Source organism: Phodopus roborovskii, unplaced genomic scaffold, assembly GCF_943737965.1.
Source record: "Phodopus roborovskii unplaced genomic scaffold, PHOROB, whole genome shotgun sequence".
Lineage (NCBI taxonomy): Eukaryota > Metazoa > Chordata > Mammalia > Rodentia > Cricetidae > Phodopus > Phodopus roborovskii.
In genome coordinates, this window is record NW_026126541.1 from 8,053,397 (window position 1) to 8,073,592 (window position 20,196).

Below are 20,196 nucleotides of genomic sequence, written 5' to 3' on the forward strand. Positions count from 1 at the left end.
TTTTTTTTTTTTTTTTTTTGCATTATTCTGAACTTTGGTTACTAAGTGAACATAATTTTTAAAGCTGTGATTAAAGATACACTTAAATTAGGATGTAGTTAAAAGGTGAGACAGAACTTGTGAAATCTCATCTGATTAAATGTACCCAGTGGGAGAAAATGTTGTCTGCACTCCCAGACGAGGTTCATGGTGTCACTATTGTTCAGGGAGAACAACAGCAAAGCTTGCAGCTTAGAACCACTGAAATTGATGCATTTCTTTTCATTGGATTATACATTTATGACAGGCACCACCACCAACAATAACAACAACAACAAAAAGATGATTTAATTTTCTAATTTGTTCACGCATTCACAGAGCTGTTTGCTTTTGTTTTAAGGAAGGCTCCAGGAGTTTGAGTTGGTTGTAGAACATTTTTCCTTGGGAAAGCCCAAAGTACCTGGAATTGTTAATCCAGGAGGCAAAAGAGCCCTGGGTCACTCTAGGTGTAAGGCAATCAGCTTCCAGAGGCATCTTCAATGAGATGCCAGCACTTAATGTTGATGGGAGTTTTCTGTGTGTATGGTGCTGTGAACCCAGAATTTTGTCAATGTTGGGCATGAGCTCTTGTGGTGATATCTTGCTTGTAAAAATTAAGTCTGTCTGAGAATTCAGAGAAAAAAAGCAAACCACCAACACACCTTACCTTCTTAGCGTCTTAGCAGACAAGAGAACAATATCCTGTTTATCCCTGCTTGTATCCTGTTTCTGCTCAGCTACCTCATTTCCTGTCTGTCTGTACAGACCTCCAGACCTCTGTAGTCAGCTAGCTAGTAAAGACAGGCTTTGCTTGTGCAAGCAAGATATCACCACAAGCTTCCCCAACAAGCTGTACCCTCAACCTTTGATGGGATCTTAGATTAATTCTCTATCCTCTGGGGCTACTCTGAACACAAATGGGATATTGGTTTCAGGCCACTCTTGATGAGGGCTGATATTCATCCAAATGCACCCAAAGATTTGGGTGGTGTGTCTTGGGGACATTTTTTTTTAAACACAGAAAAGGAAGAATTGGTGGAACACAACAGCTGAATTCAAGCATCTGAAGGGAGGGCACATGGAGAAAGAGGTCGAGCTGCCTCTTCACTCCCAGAAGGGACAAAGTGTCCTGTGGTAGGAGTTACACGGCGGTTGATCTGGTCGCAGAACAGCTTGAAGATGGAGATGATGAACTGTCTTAGAGCTCTGTAGGCATCTCCAAGAACTCGGAGGTTGCTGTTCAGCACTTTATTCCATTTCTTTTGATGCTGCCATGTGTTGCTTGGTCAAGTATTAAATCCCCAGCATTACCCCTTCCCCAACACCTGCATCCTGTGTGCTAGACGGGATCAGGTGCTGAGAATGATCTCTCCCATTGCCTGATCCAAAAGCACAAGGGACAGTTATGTGGCTGCTGTAAGTGGATCTCCATTTGTTAAACATTGATACTCTAAATTATGAAAGCTACAACCTTAGAGACTTTTATTTATTTTGGTATAAAAAGAGGGTGTGTCCTCAATGCAACAAAGCCATCTGTTCAACTATGTTCATAGCAGCACTATTTGTAATAGCAAGAACCTGGAAGCAACCTAGATGCCCCTCAATTGAAGAATGGTTAATGAAGATGTGGCACTTCTACACAATGGAATATTACTCTGCAGAAAAAAATAACGGTATCTTGAAATTCGCAGGCAAGTGGATGGCACTTGAAGAAACCATCCTGAATGAGGTAACCCAGTCACAAAAAGAGAAACACAGTATGTACTCACTCATATATGGATTTTAGAACTAGATCACATGATCACTAGCCTATAATTCACATCACCAGAGGAACTAGGATACAAGTTGTATTCTAAGAGATTCATATAAAGTCCCTCACAGAACTGGGAAGGGACAAGTCCCCCAGACCTCAGGTAAAGTGGGGGAGGACAGCTAATGGAGAGAGAAGTAGGAGAAAATGAGGGGGAGGAGAGGAATGCATGTGCGACCAGGAGGATTGAGCCTGGTTAGGAATGGAAAATAGGAGAGAGAGAGAGAGAGAGAGAGAGAGAGAGAGAGAGAGAGAGAGACAGAGACAGAGAGAGAGAGAACATAAAAGAGGGAGCCAATATTGGTTTGAAGATAAAGTTGAACACAAAGAAAGGTCGAGGGAACTACAAGACTGCTCCCAACTAACAATCTCAGCTCCCGTGGAAAGGCTATCATAAATGCCCTTCCCGGAGAGGAGATCAACAACTAACTTCTCCATGGAGTCCTCAACTAATGCCTGTTGAAAACAGGAGCAAACACCCATACATAAACACTGAGTCGAACTAGAACCCAGAAGCAGATGGAGAGGACAAGACCATGCGGTAGAAGTACATAGAGACAGCTTACCTGAACAAGGAGGAGCTAAGGGCCACTAGACTGATAGCTGGGAAGCCAACAGGGGACTGACTCGGACCCCCCTGAATATGGGTCTCAGCCAGAAGGTCTGAGCAGTCTAAGAGACCTCAGACAGTGGAGCCAGGATGTATCCCTGGTGCACAAAAGGACTTTGCAAACATATCCCCCATGGAGGGATAACTGCCTTATTCTAGAGATAGGAGAGAAGCCCTAGTCCCTACTTCATAGGACCTATCAGATCTACATGACCCCAACTGGATGGCATTCCCCTACATATGGTATTGTGGTGGGGGGTTGGGAGGGGAGGGTGTTTAGAGTGCATGGGAGAGAGCAGAGAGGGCAAAAGGGAGGGAAGGAGGGAGGGAGGGCTGGAGGGGAGGGAGGGAGGGAGGGAGGGAGAGGGAACTGGGATCGACATGTAAAATAATAAATTAAAAAAAAAAAAAAAAACGCTTTGACTCCAAAATTTAAGTTGAATAACAAGTTACTGGGGAAAAGTATTTCTATTTTTGTTTCCACAGAAAATGAAAAGATGTGGATTTCTTCCAGACTAATGTGGTTTGATCATGCCAGACCGCCTGAAACAGAGTACAAGCTGATCCTACATTCCAAACAGCTGGACAAAACAGCCCTGCAGACTACAGCTAGGATATCTGAATCTTCTTCGAATCCCCCAAGACAGCACCCCTTACCAGCAGGAAGTAGTTTGGAAAGAACGACGCCCAAATTCCCAAATATTGTGTATAAATGTTTGTTTTCATTTAATTGGACTTTGTTATATAAAATTAAATAAAAATAAATAAATAAAAAAAGAGGGTGTGTTTTAGCCAGTGAGCTGATGGGCTACTTCCATACATTTATTTCTGACTTCCTGCTGGGAGGCAGAGATGAAGTCAGTGACATTGCAGTCTGCTGAATCCTGAAGCAATAACACATAGGACAAAGACCCATAGACTAGTGGTAGAAGGAGGAATGATAAAAAACATCTTGGATCATGGAGCCATGATGATATCACTGGTGAGTCAGTCCTGGATGGTTGAAAACTGAGTCTCTTTCAAAACTTCTCAATTCCACTCTTATGCATATACCCAAAGGATGCACATTCACACAACAAGGGTATCTGTTCTACTATGTTCATAGCAGCATTATTTGTAAAAGCCAGAACCTGGAAGCAGCCTCAATGCACTTCAACTGAAGAATGGATAAAGAAAATGTGGTACATTTACACAGTGGGGTACTATTTAGAGGATAAAAACAATGAAATCTTGAAATTTGCAGGCAAATGGATGGAACTAGAAGAAACCATTCGGAGTGAGGTAACCCAGTCACAAAAAAGATAAATATGAGCCCTCATCCAGTAGCTGATGGAAACAGAAGCAGATACCCACAGCTAAACACTGAGCAGAACTCCTGGAATCCAGTTGCGGAGATGGAAAGTGAGGAGCAAAGGAGACAAGATCAGGCTGCAGAAACCCACAGAGACAGCTGACCCGAACAAAGGGGAGCTCATGGACCCCAGACTGATAGCTGGGAAACCATCATAGGACCAACCCAGATCCCCCTGAACATGAGTCTCATTTTGGAGGCCTGAGAAATCTATGATACCTCTGACAATGGAACCAGGATGTGTCCCTAGTGGGATTTCAGGAGCCCATTCCTTATAGAGGGTTACTCTCTTAGCCTAGAGACATGGGTGAGGGCCTAGACCCTACCCCAAATGATTTGACAGACTTGGATGATCTGTCATGGAAGGCCTCACCCTCCCTGGGGAGTGGGTGGGGGGGTCTGTGGGGAGCATGGGAGAATGGGAGGGAGAGGGAACAGGGATTGATACGTAAAATAAGAAAAAAAAATGTTAAAGAAGACTTCTCTACTTTTATTTTATGTTTTTGAGTGTTTGCATGTTTGTACGTGTGCTGTGTGCATCGCTGGCTCTGGTGGAGGTCAGAGAGGCCACATCTCTGTGGCAATAGCACAGTTTCAGCTGCCTGTTTTCTCTGTTTTCCCGTGTGCTGTCAGTGTGGTGCTGGCTGTCCACCAAGACTGAAAAGTGTCAAGTTTCTTGGCAAGCCTCATGGATTCAGGCCCTGGACCAACAATCAATAAGGAAGAAAAACTCCCACGCAGTGCAGTGGGATGAGGAGATTCCTCAAGTTAAGAGCTGTCTCAGTGTTTATAAATCAGGTTTCTGTCTCCATCATGTCATCCTGGTCTATGCAGATCCAGTCAGTCACTTCTTATCCCTTGTAAGCATCAAGATCTGATTGAATGAGGACCATAGATGGGATTTCTTCTTACATATGTGATTACAGCTACTCACTCCAATGAGAGAAGCAGTTGCAAGCACTAAGAGTTCTAAGTGCAGCCAAAAATTCTTAAAAGAGTTTATTGCTTTGTTCTTAACCTGGGTAAGACATCTGTATGAATACACATTCACACACACACACACATGCATGCACACACAGACATAAATACCAGTGATGGGAGATGTCATTCTGTATGTTTCTCATACTGGTTAATAATAAAGCACTGTTGGCCAATAGGAAAGGAAGATAGGAGGGACTAGGAGACAAGGAGGAAATAGGAAGTAGTAAGGAGGAGCCAAGATGGAGAGTCTGGAGAAAGCAGTATGCCGCCGGCTCCCCGGTAAGAGAAAAACATAGGTCAGCAGAAATGGGTTAATAATTAAGACAGAGCTAGCCGATAAGAAACTAGCACCTGGCCAACAGCATTATATCAAATACAGAGTCTCTGTGTGTTATTTTGGGGCTGGCTTGGTGGCGGGACAAGAGCAGGTGGCAGGCAGAAAAACCATACTCTTACATATGTATGCTCAATTTTTTCATTTGTTTGAGGTGCAATTCCTCATTCTAGTGTGGTGGTTCTCAATTAGACATAATTTTGTCCCGTCTTCCCTTTGGGGACAGTTGGCAATGTCTGGACCCATTTCTGGTTGTCACAATTGTGGGCAGTTCATAGATAAGAATTAGGGACTCTGCACGGCCTGGGTTGCATAGGGCAGCCTCCCATTTCAGCAAAGAACTCTTTGCTGTCTCACACCCCCAAATGTCAGTAGTGTTGATGTCAGAAAGACGCCCTCAGATAGATGCTTGTTTCATTTCTATTTTTATGTCATTGAGTCACAGAACACACTCCCCCCCCCCCCCCGAGTTTGTGAGCTCAACTTGCGTGTCCATTCCCTGCAGCAACTTTTCCTCGGAAATATCTAGATGTTTGTGGACGCCCAAGTTACAATGAGGTCTGAGGGTCGCGAAAGCACACAGAAAATGCATTGACCAGTACAGGAACTTCTCATAGATCTCATGGAGCAGTCAGTCTTCCGCTCTGGCTTGACCCCAGAGCACCTGACAGTGTAGTGTTTCTTTTGAAGCACATTTCATTTCCCTCGGTCAGGCTAGAAGCTCTTTAGGCCCAGTGTTCCATTTACTGTCTCTTCATATCCTAGCCTACTGGTCGCCTTGGGTTTGTAGGTCTCAGTGCAACGCTGTTGCAAAGCATCAGGAAGATGGAGAAAACGGAGCTTCTGGATTGAATTCTGACTCGTCTGGCAGGAACTCTGGTGACTTGAGCATTGTAGGTCAGGGGAAAGAGTATGATTTATGTCACAGCATTTTCACACTTTGCTAAAGTGGCCACAAGATGAACACTAAATTGCTTAGTTTGAATTATAGACCACCTATTGTAAGAAAATGTATCTTGAGCTGGGATCTTTTTTTTTTTTTTTTTTTTTTTTTTAATTTGGTCGGGTGTTGATTTCTTCCTTTTCTTTTATAAATTTTATCAAACTTGAAGAACATCATCAGCTATGAGCTGAATGTTTTCTTGTTATTTCCCATGTTCTGTGCCAGCACTGTCTTGCCTCAGGATTAATTTCAACTTTTTTTGTGTGTACTTTGGGTGCTGGTTTTATTTATGGACACTACCTGTAATATATTATTTCTGGTATTACGAACACTCAGGATTAATGAAGAGGGTGGAGCTCAATGGCAGTGCACTTGTCTAGCATGCATGAGGCCATTGGTCAATCCCCAGTACTGAAAAACAATCAGCATTAATAAAGTAAAACATCTTGTCAATTCAGTTTAAAAGCATGAACCACAGGGAATATTTTAGGTTTTTAAATCTAGGATTAGGGAGAGGATCTTTTCCTATAATTATTTTTTTAAAAGAAGCATATAAAAACTAGCTAAAGAAGAAAGTATTCCTTTTGACATATATGTTTTGCTTAATGAATATATAATGTTGGCTTTTCTAGAAGGAATTTATAGAGAGTATTGTTTTGAAATTCACTCAGATAAAAATGGAATAAACTTACAGGAATAATTGTAATAATTTTTTTTGTGTGCTTTATAGAGACATCTTCAATTTTTTTGTTTTAAAATAAAAATTCAAGATAGTGAGATAGTGAAAATTTGCTTCTGCCAGGTGAACCTCAGAGCCTTCAGGGCAGTCTACATATGATAACACACCAATAGGTAGCTCATTTGATCTGTCACTCAGTCACTTCTAATCAAGATTTATTTACCGTGTAGCAGGTAGTATTCCACGTGTGTTTATTGCTAAAGTCAGATCTGCTTTTATAATTTTTCTATTCATGGTGAGTACATGTGGAATTGAATCAGTTGGAATCTGTGTTAGAAACTTTTTGGCATCCTTCATCTCAAAATCAATCTCAGTCTGCGCTGGTGAGTGTAGGAAGCACATATTGTCTGAGGACTGTTGTTTCCTGGAGTGCACTCAAGTCTAGAGTCCTACACAGATGTTTCATCTCGGGGGACGCTATTTCAACATTCAAATAATTTCTGTGCAATTCCAGCTTCATTTCCACAATTCATTAATGAGACAGTGAGAACATTGAAAATGTTAGCTCTATAAAAATCCCAACTAGCAGAGCTGTAAAAATCACAATGTGTCTTGATTTAAAAAATCATACCAAATTATAAGCATTCATTCTATGCCTTTAAAATAGTACCATTCTCAAAGCTTTTAGAAGAAGAATCTTGTTTTGACTCATAACTGAAAAAGATTAGTCTCTTTCATTTACTAAGAGGAAGGTGTCTTGTAGTGAGTTGCTTTCTGAACTTCAGGTTGACATGGTTTTGTTGCCTGTTTGGCACGGCAGGGTTGGGACTCAGCACCCTGGTCTGGTGGCACTGATGTGTCTCTGCAGAACAACACAAACACTCTTCTGCTTTGCCTTCCATTTGCTTGGGTTCTCAGAAAAGATCTTTTTAAAATAATATCATTTTACTGAAGGACATCTTTTTTTCTGGAAAGCGTCAGTCTAAGAATCCTGACTGAGTTCTTAACAATGCTGATGACATCTGGGGGGCTCATCGAAAAGTGCCAGATGGGTAATGGGTGCAGACAAGTGATACAAATCAGAAAACGAGAAAAGCACATGTCCCCACACACAGAACATCTGCTCATGGTGACATATAAAACAGACTGGATGTGTCATTTTCAAGGAAAGATTTCTCTTCCAGCAACCAGGGTCATGGTGTTGTCTTTGAATTGATTTTGTAGAAGATAACATTATTATGCTTTTCAAATTGTGACACTATATCAATGCATTTTTATGAAATATGGTATGACAGTTCAGGACATGTATAAAGCATATAGTGATCAAATCAAATTAAGAAACACTTCCATTTCCTCCAACAACCACTTCTATGTGTTGGGACCTTTCATATGCTTCTTGTTGTGAGATATATCACAGATTGTTGCAGAAAACAGTTGCCTTACTGCTGTAGAAAACCAGAACTCATTTCTTCTGTTTTTCTCCACTTTGGTACTTTGGTTATGAACCTGTTCTCTCTTCCATCCCTGCTTTGTTCCAGTCTCTAATGACTGTTCTTTAACTATGATTCTCTGTAAGATCAATGTTTTGCTTTCTTGTAGATTGAGAACATGTGATACTTTTTTTCTGGTTTCTGGTCTTCTCTCACTTTACACAACATCTTTAAGTTTATTGTATCAGGCCATCTACTGTCTATTGAGGATTGCACTGCACAAAAGTGAAGGCATCTGTCAAGCATATTGATATTATTTGTTTTGGATTGCCTGGTTATGAGGCAGTTCCATTGTATTCTATTTACCACGATGGTCATACTAACTTGCATTCCTAAAAACAGAGTATAAGAGGGTCTCCTCCTCACCATCCTTGACAGTGTTTTCCTTTTCCTTTGGTCTTCTTGGTAGTAGAAATTCTACCTGTATTAAGGTTCTATATCATTATATCTTATAGTGATTATGAGTGTATTTGTCTGATGATCAGTGATGTGGAATATTTATGTGTGTACTCATTGGCCATGTGTATGTCTTCTTTTGAGAAATGTATTTTAGTTTGTTTGCCTACTCTTTATATTTTAAAAATGTGTGGGTTGCCTGAATTATATAGTAATTCTATGCAAGCTCAATAGTTTGGAAGTATTTTCACCATCTTGACTTACTCTTTTAACTGTGAAGAAGCTTCCGAAATTAGTTTAATTTTGCACCCCTTCATGATAAAGGTTCAGGAGAGGTCCGGGTAACAGGAACATACCTAAACACAATAAAAGCAATATACAGCAAACCAACAATCAACATCAAACCAAATGGAGAAAATCTCAACATGATCCTCTAAAATCTGGAACAAAAAATAATGTTGTCCACTCTCTCCATATCTCTTCAATATTGTACTAGAAGTTATAGCTAGAACAATAAGACAACAAAAGGAGTTCAAGGGGATACAAACTGGAAAGGAAGAAGTCAAACCCTCACTATTTGCAGATGATATGATAGTTTGCATAAGTGACCCAAAAAAACTCCACCAGGGAATTCCTACAGCTGATAAACATTTTCAGCAAAGTGGCAGGATACAAGATTAACTAAAAAAAAATCAGTAGCCCTGATTTTATATATATATATATTATATGTGGATGGAAAAGGGGCTGAGAAAGAAATCAGAGAAATATCACACTTGACAATAGCCACAAACAACATAAAATATCTTGGAGTAATGCTAACCAAACAAATGAAAGACCTGTATAGCAAGAAGTTTGAGTCTTTAAAGAAAAAAATTAAAGAAGATACCAGAAAATGGAAAGATCTCCCATGCTCTTAGATAGGTAGGGTCAACATAGTAAAAATGGAAATCTTGCCAAAAGCAATCTACAGATTCAATGCAATCTCCATCAAAATACTGGCACATTTTTTCACAGATTTTAAAGGACAATACTCAACTTTAAACTAAAAAGCAAAAGAAACAGGGTAGCCAAAACTACCCTGTACAACAAAGGAACTTCTGGGTGTATCAACATCACTGACTTCAAGCTCGATTATTGAGCTATAGTTCTGAAAACAGCTTGGTATTGGCAAAAAAATAGGTAGACCAATGGAATCCAATTGAAAACCCTGATAACCCACACACCTACAAACACCTGTTTTTTGACAAAGAAGGTAAAATTATACAATGGAAGAAGGAAAGCATCTTCAACAAATGGTGCTGGCACAACTGGATACTGGTGTGTAGAAGACTGCAGATAGATTCATGTCTATTGCCATGCATAAAACTTAAGTCCAAATGAATCAAAGACTTCAACATAAATCCAACCACACTGAATCTCTTAGAAGGGAAAGTGCAAGGTACCCGTGAACGAATTGGTACAGGAGACTGCTTTCTGAACATAACACTAGTATCACAGACACTGTGATCAACAATTAATAGATGGGACCTCCTCAAACAGAGAAGCTTCAGTAAGGCAAAGGACACAGTCAACATGACAAAATGACAGCCCACAGACTAGGAAAAGATATCCACCAACCCCACATCTGACAGAGGGCTGATTTCCAAAATCTACAAAGAACTCAAGAAGCTAGTCACCAAAACACCAAATAATCCCATTTAAAAATTGGGTACAGAACTAAATAGAGAATTTTCAACAGAGGAATCTAAAATTGCTGAAAGACAGTTAAGAAAGTGCTCAATATCCTTAGTCATCAGGGAAATGAAAATCAAGGCAGGTATAATTCTGATAAGTTCCCCTTTGTATGTTACTTGGCCTGTTTCCTTTGCTGCTCTTAATATTATTTCTTTATTCTGTATATTTGGTGTTTGATTATCTTTTGGGGAGGGGATTTTTTTTGGGTCCAGTTTGTTTGGTGTTCAGTAAGCTTCTTAAACTTTCATAGTCATGTCTTTCTTTAGGTTGGAGAAGTTTTCTTCTATGATTTTGTTGAATATATTTTCTGCATCTTTAAGCTAGGCTTCTTTGCCTTCTTTTATTTCTATTATTCTTAGGTTTGGTCTTTTTCAGTGTCTCACATTCCTGGGTATTTTGTGTTAAGGATTTGTTGGATTTAAATTTTTCTTTGGTTTATGAATCTATTTCCTCTAGTTTCTCTTCATTGCCTGAGATTATCTGTTCCATCTCTTGTTTTCTGTTGGTTATGCTTGCATCTGTAGTTCCCAATCATTTACCCAGCTTTTCTATTTCAAGCATTCCCTCATTTTGTGTTCTCTTTATTGTCTCTATTTCAGTTTTCAGGTCTTGAACTGTTTGAATTTGTTTCCTTCACCTGTTTGATTTTTTTTTTTTTTTTTGCTTTCTTTAAGAGATTTGTTCATTTCTTGCAATTTTTTTTGTTTGTTTTTTCTCCCATTTCTTTAAGGGATTTTCTTATATCCTCTTTGAGGGCCTCTATCATTTTCATGAAGGTGCTTTTGTCTGCATTGTATTGTTCAGGTCTTGCTGGCGTAGAATCCCTAGATTCTGGTGGTGTCATATAAGTCTTTCTGTTGTGGAGTGGGGTTGGGGAAAGAATAGGATGGGAGCGGCACGGGAGGGAGGGAGGAAACTGGGATTGATATGTAAAATAATAATTCTCTTAGAACTCAGTCATGATTTTAAATACTCTGATAAAATCTAAATCCTTTGCCACACTACTGTCACCCACATCCAGAGGGCCTAGTTTGGACTTATGCATGTTCCCCAGCTGTCAGTCCAGAGTCAGTGAGCTCCCGCTATCTCAGATCAACTGTTTTTGTGTGCCCAAATGGTCTTGCCCCCTTTTGTAATTTTATCGCTGCTGCCTCTCTTCGACTGGGCTCTGGGAGCTTGGCCCAGTGCTTAGCTGTGGATCTCTACATCTGCTTCCATCAGCTGCTGGATGAAGGTTCTATGAATCTGATTATAGGGGAAGGCCAGTTCAGGCACCCTCTCCACTAATGCTTAGGGTCCTAGTTTGGGCAGTCTGTGGGGCCACTGGAAGTGGGACCAGGATTTATTCCTAGTGCTTGAATTGGCTTTTTGGAGCTCATTCTCTTGGATGGGGGGGGGGCGGATACCATGCTCATCCTAGATATAGGGGGGATGGCCGTGGTCCTGCCTCAAAGTGATGTGACAGAGTTCCTTGACTCCCCGTGGGAAGCCTTATCCTCTCTGAAGAGTGAATGGGGGGTGGGATGGAGAGAAAGAGGGGGAGGGGATGTAAAATGAGAAAAGATTGTTTTAATATAAAATAAAGACTAAAAAATATCCAAGGCCTTTGATTCAGAAAATCCAGGTTTAGGGGCATATAAAAAGGTTCAAGGGTCATTTCAGAAGAGGGGTGTGAAAGACTGTAAGAGCCAGAGGTGGGGGATGACTACACAGAAACTCTTCCCAGATAATAGGGCAGCTGCACACATAATCACAGCATGTACAAAACCTGTGCGAGCTCAAGCCAGGCTAAATCCCAGCAGGGAGGTGGGAGGTGTTCATGAATTTCCACCCCTATCTTAAGATCCATAGCTACTGGGAGAGGGAGAGTTAGGTTTCTTTAATAGTGTTGTCCCATTAGATAAAACATGCTCTAGTGGAAGGCCAAACATAGGAGTAGAAGGGCAGCACAAATTGGATTTGATGATTAAAAGAAAGAAAGAAAGGAAGACAGACAGACAGAAAGAAAGTCATAAGAAGATACAAAGTTTGACAGTATGTACTCACTCATATATGGATTTTAGAACTAGATCACATGATCACCAGCCTATAATTCACATCACCAGAGGAACTAGGATACAAGTTGTATTCTAAGAGATTCATATAAAGTCCCTCACAGAACTGGGAAGGGACAAGTCCCCCAGAGCTCAGGTAAAGTGGGGGAGGACAGCTAATGGAGAGAGAAGTAGGAGAAAATGAGGGGGAGGAGAGGAATGCATGTGCGACCAGGAGGATTGAGCCTGGTTAGGAATGGAAAATAGGAAAGAGAGAGAGAGAGAGAGCGAGAGAGAGAGAGAGAGAGACAGAGACAGAGAGAGAGAACATAAAAGAGGGAGCCAATATTGGTTTGAAGATAAAGTTGAACACAAAGAAAGGTCGAGGGAACTACAAGACTGCTCCCAACTAACAATCTCAGCTCCCGTGGAAAGGCTATCATAAATGCCCTTCCCGGAGAGTGAGATCAACAACTAACTTCTCCATGGAGTCCTCAACTAATGCCTGTTGAAAACAGGAGCAAACACCCATACATAAACACTGAGTCGAACTAGAACCCAGAAGCAGATGGAGAGGACAAGACCATGCGGTAGAAGTACATAGAGACAGCTTACCTGAACAAGGAGGAGCTAAGGGCCACTAGACTGATAGCTGGGAAGCCAACAGGGGACTGACTCGGACCCCCCTGAATATGGGTCTCAGCCAGAAGGTCTGAGCAGTCTAAGAGACCTCAGACAGTGGAGCCAGGATGTATCCCTGGTGCACAAAAGGACTTTGCAAACATATCCCCCATGGAGGGATAACTGCCTTATTCTAGAGATAGGAGAGAAGCCCTAGTCCCTACTTCATAGGACCTGTCAGATCTACATGACCCCAACTGGATGGCATTCCCCTACATATTGTATTGTGGTGGGGGGATGGGAGGGGAGGGTGTTTAGAGTGCATGGGAGAGAGCAGAGAGGGCAAAAGGGAGGGAAGAAGGGAGGGAGGGCTGGAGGGGAGGGAGGGAGGGAGGGAGGGAGAGGGAACTGGGATCGACATGTAAAATAATAAATTAAAAAAAAAAACGCTTTGACTCCAAAATTTAAGTTGAATAACAAGTTACTGGGGAAAAGTATTTCTATTTTTGTTTCCACAGAAAATGAAAAGATGTGGATTCCTTCCAGACTAATGTGGTTTGATCATGCCAGACCGCCTGAAACAGAGTACAAGCTGATCCTACATTCCAAACAGCTGGACAAAACAGCCCTGCAGACTACAGCTAGGATATCTGATTCTTCTTCGAATCCCCCAAGACAGCGCCCCTTACCAGCAGGAAGTATTTTGGAAAGAACGACGCCCAAATTCCCAAATATTGTGTATAAATGTTTGTTTTCATTTAATTGGACTTTGTTATATAAAATTAAATAAAAAAAAAGAAGATACAAAGTTTGGTGGGTAGGGAAGGTAAGGTCAATCTGGGGAGAACTTGGGGAAGAGGGTGAATATGATGAAAATGCACTGAACAAAATTCTCAAAATATTAATAAAAGAATACAAAAGAGAAGCAATTAAACTAGTGTAAGAAGAACCTGTAAGCACATAAATCCTAATGGCATCGCTACTCATGGTCACAAATTCAATCTGTATCAATCTCTGTGTAGATAAACCAGAAATCAAAAGACCATATGCGAGATGCTGGGCTTTCTGTGTTAGCACAGGTAATCCTCGAAATAGTGTTACACGTGAGGCATTGTTGTTCTGTCAATATTATCAACCCACAGATGATACATGAAGGCTGAGCATGATGACTCACTTAAAGACAGACAGCTTAGAAGTTGGGAAACCATGCTTTGGATGCTCATAAGCCAGGCACAGATCTGATAACTTACCCGGGTTCCTGAGGCAAGAACCCTTACCCAGTTCTAAATGCTGCTCACTGCCCAAGAAAGACCTGGTTCCCGTGCAGAGGCACTGATGAAAGTTATTTCGAAAGCAACATCATTTATAAGAACTATAGAGTAATGGAGAGTAAGGAAGAGATAAGTGAGAAATAAGATACTAGAGTGGAATCTGGCAGACGCCGTTCTGGCTACATTTATTTTTTGTCAACTTGATATAATCTAGAGTCATCTGAGAGGAAGGAATCTTTAAATCAACTGAGTAAAGCTTGTACGAAGTCACAGATACTGAAGCAGCAAGTACAGGGCCTACATGGCTGTACCAGGTTGTTTATATGTGTATTATAGCTTTTAGTTTATTACTTTTATGGGAGTCCTGAATATGTTAATGAGTGGGTCTCTGATTCTTGAAACTTCTCTTGGGTTTTTTTTTTCTTTGTATTGGGTTGCCATGTACAACTTTAATGCAATGTTTTCTTTTTGTTTTAGCTTATTATATTTTATTTTTTTTAATGTTTTTTTAGTTAAGGAAAAGAACAGAAGAAATTAAAACCTTAGCAAGAAGAAAGCAAGAAAGGAAGGAAAAGAAGATGTCTCCATAAGATTGGGCTGTAGGCAAGCCTGTGATGCATTTTCTTAATTGGTGATTGATGGCAGAGGCCTCAGTGCATCGTGGGTGGTGCCACACTTGAGCTGGTAGTCCTGGCCGCTGTAAGAAAGCAGGCTGAGTAAGTTCTGAATAGCAAGCCAGTAAGAAGCATTCCTCCATGGCCTCTGTTTCAGGTCCTGTCTTCAGGTTCCTGCTCTGCTTGAGTTCTTACCCTTTATTCCCTCAGCATTGGGCTGTTACCTTGAAGTATAACAGAAAATAACCCTATCTTCTCCACAGTTGTTTTGGTCATAGTATTTCAACCTAGCAGTAGAAACACTAGTTAAGACCTACAGAATATGGCATTTAAAATGTTTTAGGGTTTTTCTTGACAGTGAGGCACAGTTGCTCTTGGTAATACCACCTGCACCAGAAAGGAAGATGAACACTGAAGAAATGCGTTATGGAGTTTGCTTTCAATATGGCAAGACTGGCCATTTGGACAAGATACTGCTCTTGTCTGGACTGTTTAACTTTAATCTGTATAAACTGGACATGCAGGACCCACAGAAAAGTGACTGCTGATTCAAGATAGACATTGCTACAGAGATCCTGCTTCATGGAAGAGTCTGCGAGACAGTATGCAGAACACACACACACACAAAAAATGACTGTCAAACTGCCAATACAAAAAGACAGTTTAAAGTTTCCTGTTTGCTAAAGAGTCTGCCAGACACACTATGGCTTATGGGCTAAAGATGGAAGATTACAGAAGAACTTCAGGTGCCTGACAAGGCAAGATGTCTCTATCATTTCTAGAGTTTATAAACTATCTTTCTATGGTCTTTGAAGGAGTTGAAGACAGATAGTTATGGTTATAGTTTTCCTTAGTATTAAAGATAAGTTACATAGACTTTAGACACACAAAGATAAAATAGATGATGGAATATTTTCTTCAAATCTTGCTAAATGTTAATGGACTAAATAATGTTAACTGTGATTCTTATTTGATAACTGTTATATGATATATTTTGTTATGTTAAGGTTAAAACCCTTGTTTTTGTTTAGACAGAAAAGAGGAGATGATGGGAGATGTCATTCTGTATATGTTTCTCATACTGGTTAATAATAAAGCACTGTTGGCTAATAGGAAAGGAAGATAGGAGGGACTAGGAGACAAGGAGAAAATAGGAAGAGGAAGGAGGAGTCAAGATGGAGAGTCTGGAGAAAGCAGTATGCCGCCGGCTCCCCGGTAAGAGAAATACATAGATCAGCAGAAATGGGTTAATAATTAAGGCAGAGCTAGCCGATAAGAAACAAGTAACAGGGCCAACAGCATTGTATCAAATACAGAGTCTCTGTGTATTATTTGGGGCTGGCGCGGCTGCGGGACAAGACCGGGCAGCGGCAGGCGGAAAAACAGTACGCGTTACAACTTTCTACCACACAAAGTACCATCTCTGATGAGATCTGAGAGTAGCACTAATCTATGGGAAGAGAGATACAATCATACAAGACGACTGATACCATATCTATTTAGCAGAATGATAGTTGTAGGTTCACCCCTGGTGTCTGTATAGTCTTCAAACATGGGTTCTTGGCCAGATTTATTGTATCTGACAAGTGTTTCCTTCTGTGGGGCAGCTCTTAAACCCAATTGGAAAGGAGATGGCTACCCTCACAGCATTTATGCCACTCCTTTATTCACAGGCTCATCTTGCTGCACTGATCATTACTGCAGCTCACAGGTTCACAGTAGGGTAAGACTGTTGATAACTCACCTTGTTCCACCAGCTTCACGTACAAGTGGTACCTCTTAGTGTAATGAAAGCTACCCAGCAGGGAGGCATTTCCTGGTCAGCACCAACGTGATTCCTGTGTATCCTGGGACTAATGTATATGGTGTCTCCAGGTTTTCCCACTGAGTTCTATCTAGCATCCAGGAAGCAATGGTACTAACCTGTACTGTTTTGGAGGAGAAGGGTCTTTGGGACTTCTCTGATTAACATCTTGAGACTAGGCTAGCTATTCCACACCTGGTGCTAAACTTTCTATCTTGCAGCCTTTGTCTTCTGGGAGGAATATGATTCCCTATGGAGAAAAACTCCAATTAAATTATTTTATATAGGCATGTGTGTGTATGCATGTGAGTACCTACGTGTGTGTGTGTGTGTGTGTGTGTGTGTATGTGTGTGTGAATTAAGCTTACCAAATAGCAAATTTCCATATGGCTTTATCACATATTCTCATTATTGGTTATCCCTCAACAAGGGGTAGTGGTGGAGGGTATTATTAATGTCTTAGGTCAGAACAAATTAAATGCATGACGATGGCATCTATTGCCCCTAAAGGAAAATGTCCCCAGTGTATAACAGTTGAATCTTACTTAGAAAGAGCATTTTAAAGTCCTTCCAGTAGACAGGTAGAGGCAAGCCCTTTGTTCTCAGGAATACTCTAAAGGTTTATAAAATGTAATGTCTTCTCGCAAAGAAGTCTAGAAGGAAAACTGTATAGATTCAGGTATCGGGGTTTCCATTTGGTCCTTTCTAAAGGGAGCCTACTGAACTCTTTAGTGAGTTAGCACATGTAAACTTCTTTGCTGATTTTCCAGTCTCTGCCCTGTGACAGTAAGTGTGAATCAATTCAGTGACATTTTTATACAGAGCCCGAAAAATTGGATATTTCAGAAGCCAACCCTCGCAAACCCCACAGGCTTTTCTTCCTTAAGAATGATATTAAAGTGAACAAGGACATTTGAAATGAAGCAGATTGAATGTTCTTTCATGTGGGAACATGGGAAGATTTATTAAACACACATCTGAGCTTCTCCATGGATGTCTCAAGACTTAATCGGCTTCATATTTTGCTTTTCTAAAAAAACTTTTTAAAGCTTTGCATTTTAGTTAGTGAAGAGAATACATTTACTGACAGCACATTACAGGAATGGAGCCCAGTGGGATGAGGCTTTGGAACCTTCTAGCATTACGCAGACAGTAACGGTTTTGTGTGATTTTAACTTGTATGTTCATGTGTGTGCACAGGTGCATGTGCATATGTTTACATGTGGAGATCAGCTGTGTGTGTGTGTGTGTGTGTGTGTGTGTGTGTGTGTGTGTGTGTGTAACTCTTCGGGACTTGTCTACCTAGTTGTTTTGAGGCCAAGTCTGTCATTGTCCCTGGGACCTGGGGATTGCTCATTACGCTAAACTGGCTGTCCAGGGGCCCCAGGGATCCTCTTGTCTCTGCCATCCCAGTGGTGGGATTGCAGATATACCCTACCACACCTCTCTTTCCAGGAAGACCACATGGAAACACTTAGATCGACAGAAATGAGTTAATATTTAAGACAGAGCTAGTCAATAAGAAGCTCTAGCCATTGGCCAACAGCTTTATAGCTAGTGGAGTCTCTGTGTGTTATTTTGGGGCTGACGTCCTGTGGGACCAGGCTGATGGAAAAGTGCTTGTAACACTCAAGCCCTCATGCCGTATAGCAGGCACGCTACCCCTTGAGTTAATCTGCCCCATAGTTGTTTTCAATGCAAGACTTTGTGCTTCCATGGAAGTTATAATTTATTTAAGAAGCCAGGGAAAACTCACACACACACACACACACACACACACACACACACACACACACACACACACTCACATACTATACAAATGCAAATTAAAATGTGTCTGAAGAAAAAGAAAATGCCGTTGCGTGTATGCAAACACTCTGTGAGATGAGATGATTTGAGAAGTCTACATGTAGCAGGTACCCTGGAGAGACAGGTAGGGCTCCAGCTGGCACGGACCTATTTGTTTTGGCTGCAACCCTCCTGGGTATGGCAGTATAATCGGACTTTCTGGGCCACCTGTTTTGTTGGTGCAGTAGGGGTCTTGACAAGCTTGTGTGAAGTACTGGGGTTAGATATAGCAAGGATTATAACGTGAAAATAGGGCTCCTTCTGGAAAAGTATAGTTGATTTATGCATCAGGGAAGCTGATATGCTGTTGAGACCTTCTCCACAAGACTGTGGTGACAAGAGGTAGAACTGGAGAAATGGAGACCTGACGTGGAAACAGTGTTGCGTGCTGGATGGTCCACGTCACACTCCAACTTCTCACCATTTTCCTATCTCCATATTTCCCTGAAAGGCAGTGTCTTCCTCCCCTCTTTGTGTGTATGGATCAAGATCTTAATTAGGGTTGCTTATAGGAGCAAGGATGAGGGGCTATTTATGACCACTGGCATCTTGCCAGTGTCCACCCCCATTAAAGGCAATGTCTCTTCTTTCTCCAGCAACCACAGTAAGTCTTCATTGCGAGGATGAGGCAAGAACGCTGACTGGCCTAACATGGTGCAGATATTTTTCCGGTGAGCGCAGCTCCTGGGAGTGCAAGGCTGCAATGCCGTGGCTGGAAGGCAGCCTTACACTCTTTCTTTTTGCTCTCACATTCTTTCTGCTTCCCATTCAGTGTGTGACTTTTCAGTGCATTGACTTGACAGGGGGAAATGTATTGCTCCCATTCTCCCTGCTTCTCACAGGGTTGCTCACACTGGTTCTAAATAGTGATGGATTTGCTGGAAAATTTAGGCAGGCGTTTGCATGCTCACAGGGACTCAGGACTGCTTGACGGAGCTGTCAGTGCTGAAGTGGGTTTTCTTACCACCAGATGCAATAAATAAATCAGGTTTCGGAACCAGGTCCCATGATCAGGAACTGAGTGAGTTTTTTGTTATATGCTTTTAATAAAAATGTGTGCACTTCCTCCCCATTTCCTTCTGCAATGATTGACTGACTCACATGTTAAGGCTATGTCTAAATCCCTTCACTTCCCCATTCTCCAATTACAGACAGAAAGGTGCTTTTCTGTTGCTAGTTTATTACTGTGACATCAAAATCCTTCATTTAGAGAACCCACAATCTGTATAACTAACAAGCATATCTAAAGGCTCTATGGGTTTTCCTCCACTCACCGTAATATTCTTCTTTTGCAAAGGCCTTGGCCTTGACAGTCACCTACCCTGAGACTAGAATAAATGAATAAGTATGTGCTTTAAAGGGAAAGTAATGTCCTGAAGAAAAACTTTAAGCTAAAGTACTGCTTAGAAACAGGGCTATCTATCATAGGTTTGCGGTTTTCCCCTCTTGTCCAAGTTTAATAAAATTGTCCTAGAGCAAATCCGCTAGAAGTCCGGCTCTAAATCAAGGCATACAACCTTCTCTGAGGCTGAGTCCGGATTTTGTACCAACTGATCTCAGAGAATCTGAAGATGGGCAGGTGCTCTCTCAAGCCTGTGTGCAGGACTCAGGTGGGGATGGGTATGACTTGTTTTCCAAGGTTACCCTTGTAAGCAAAAC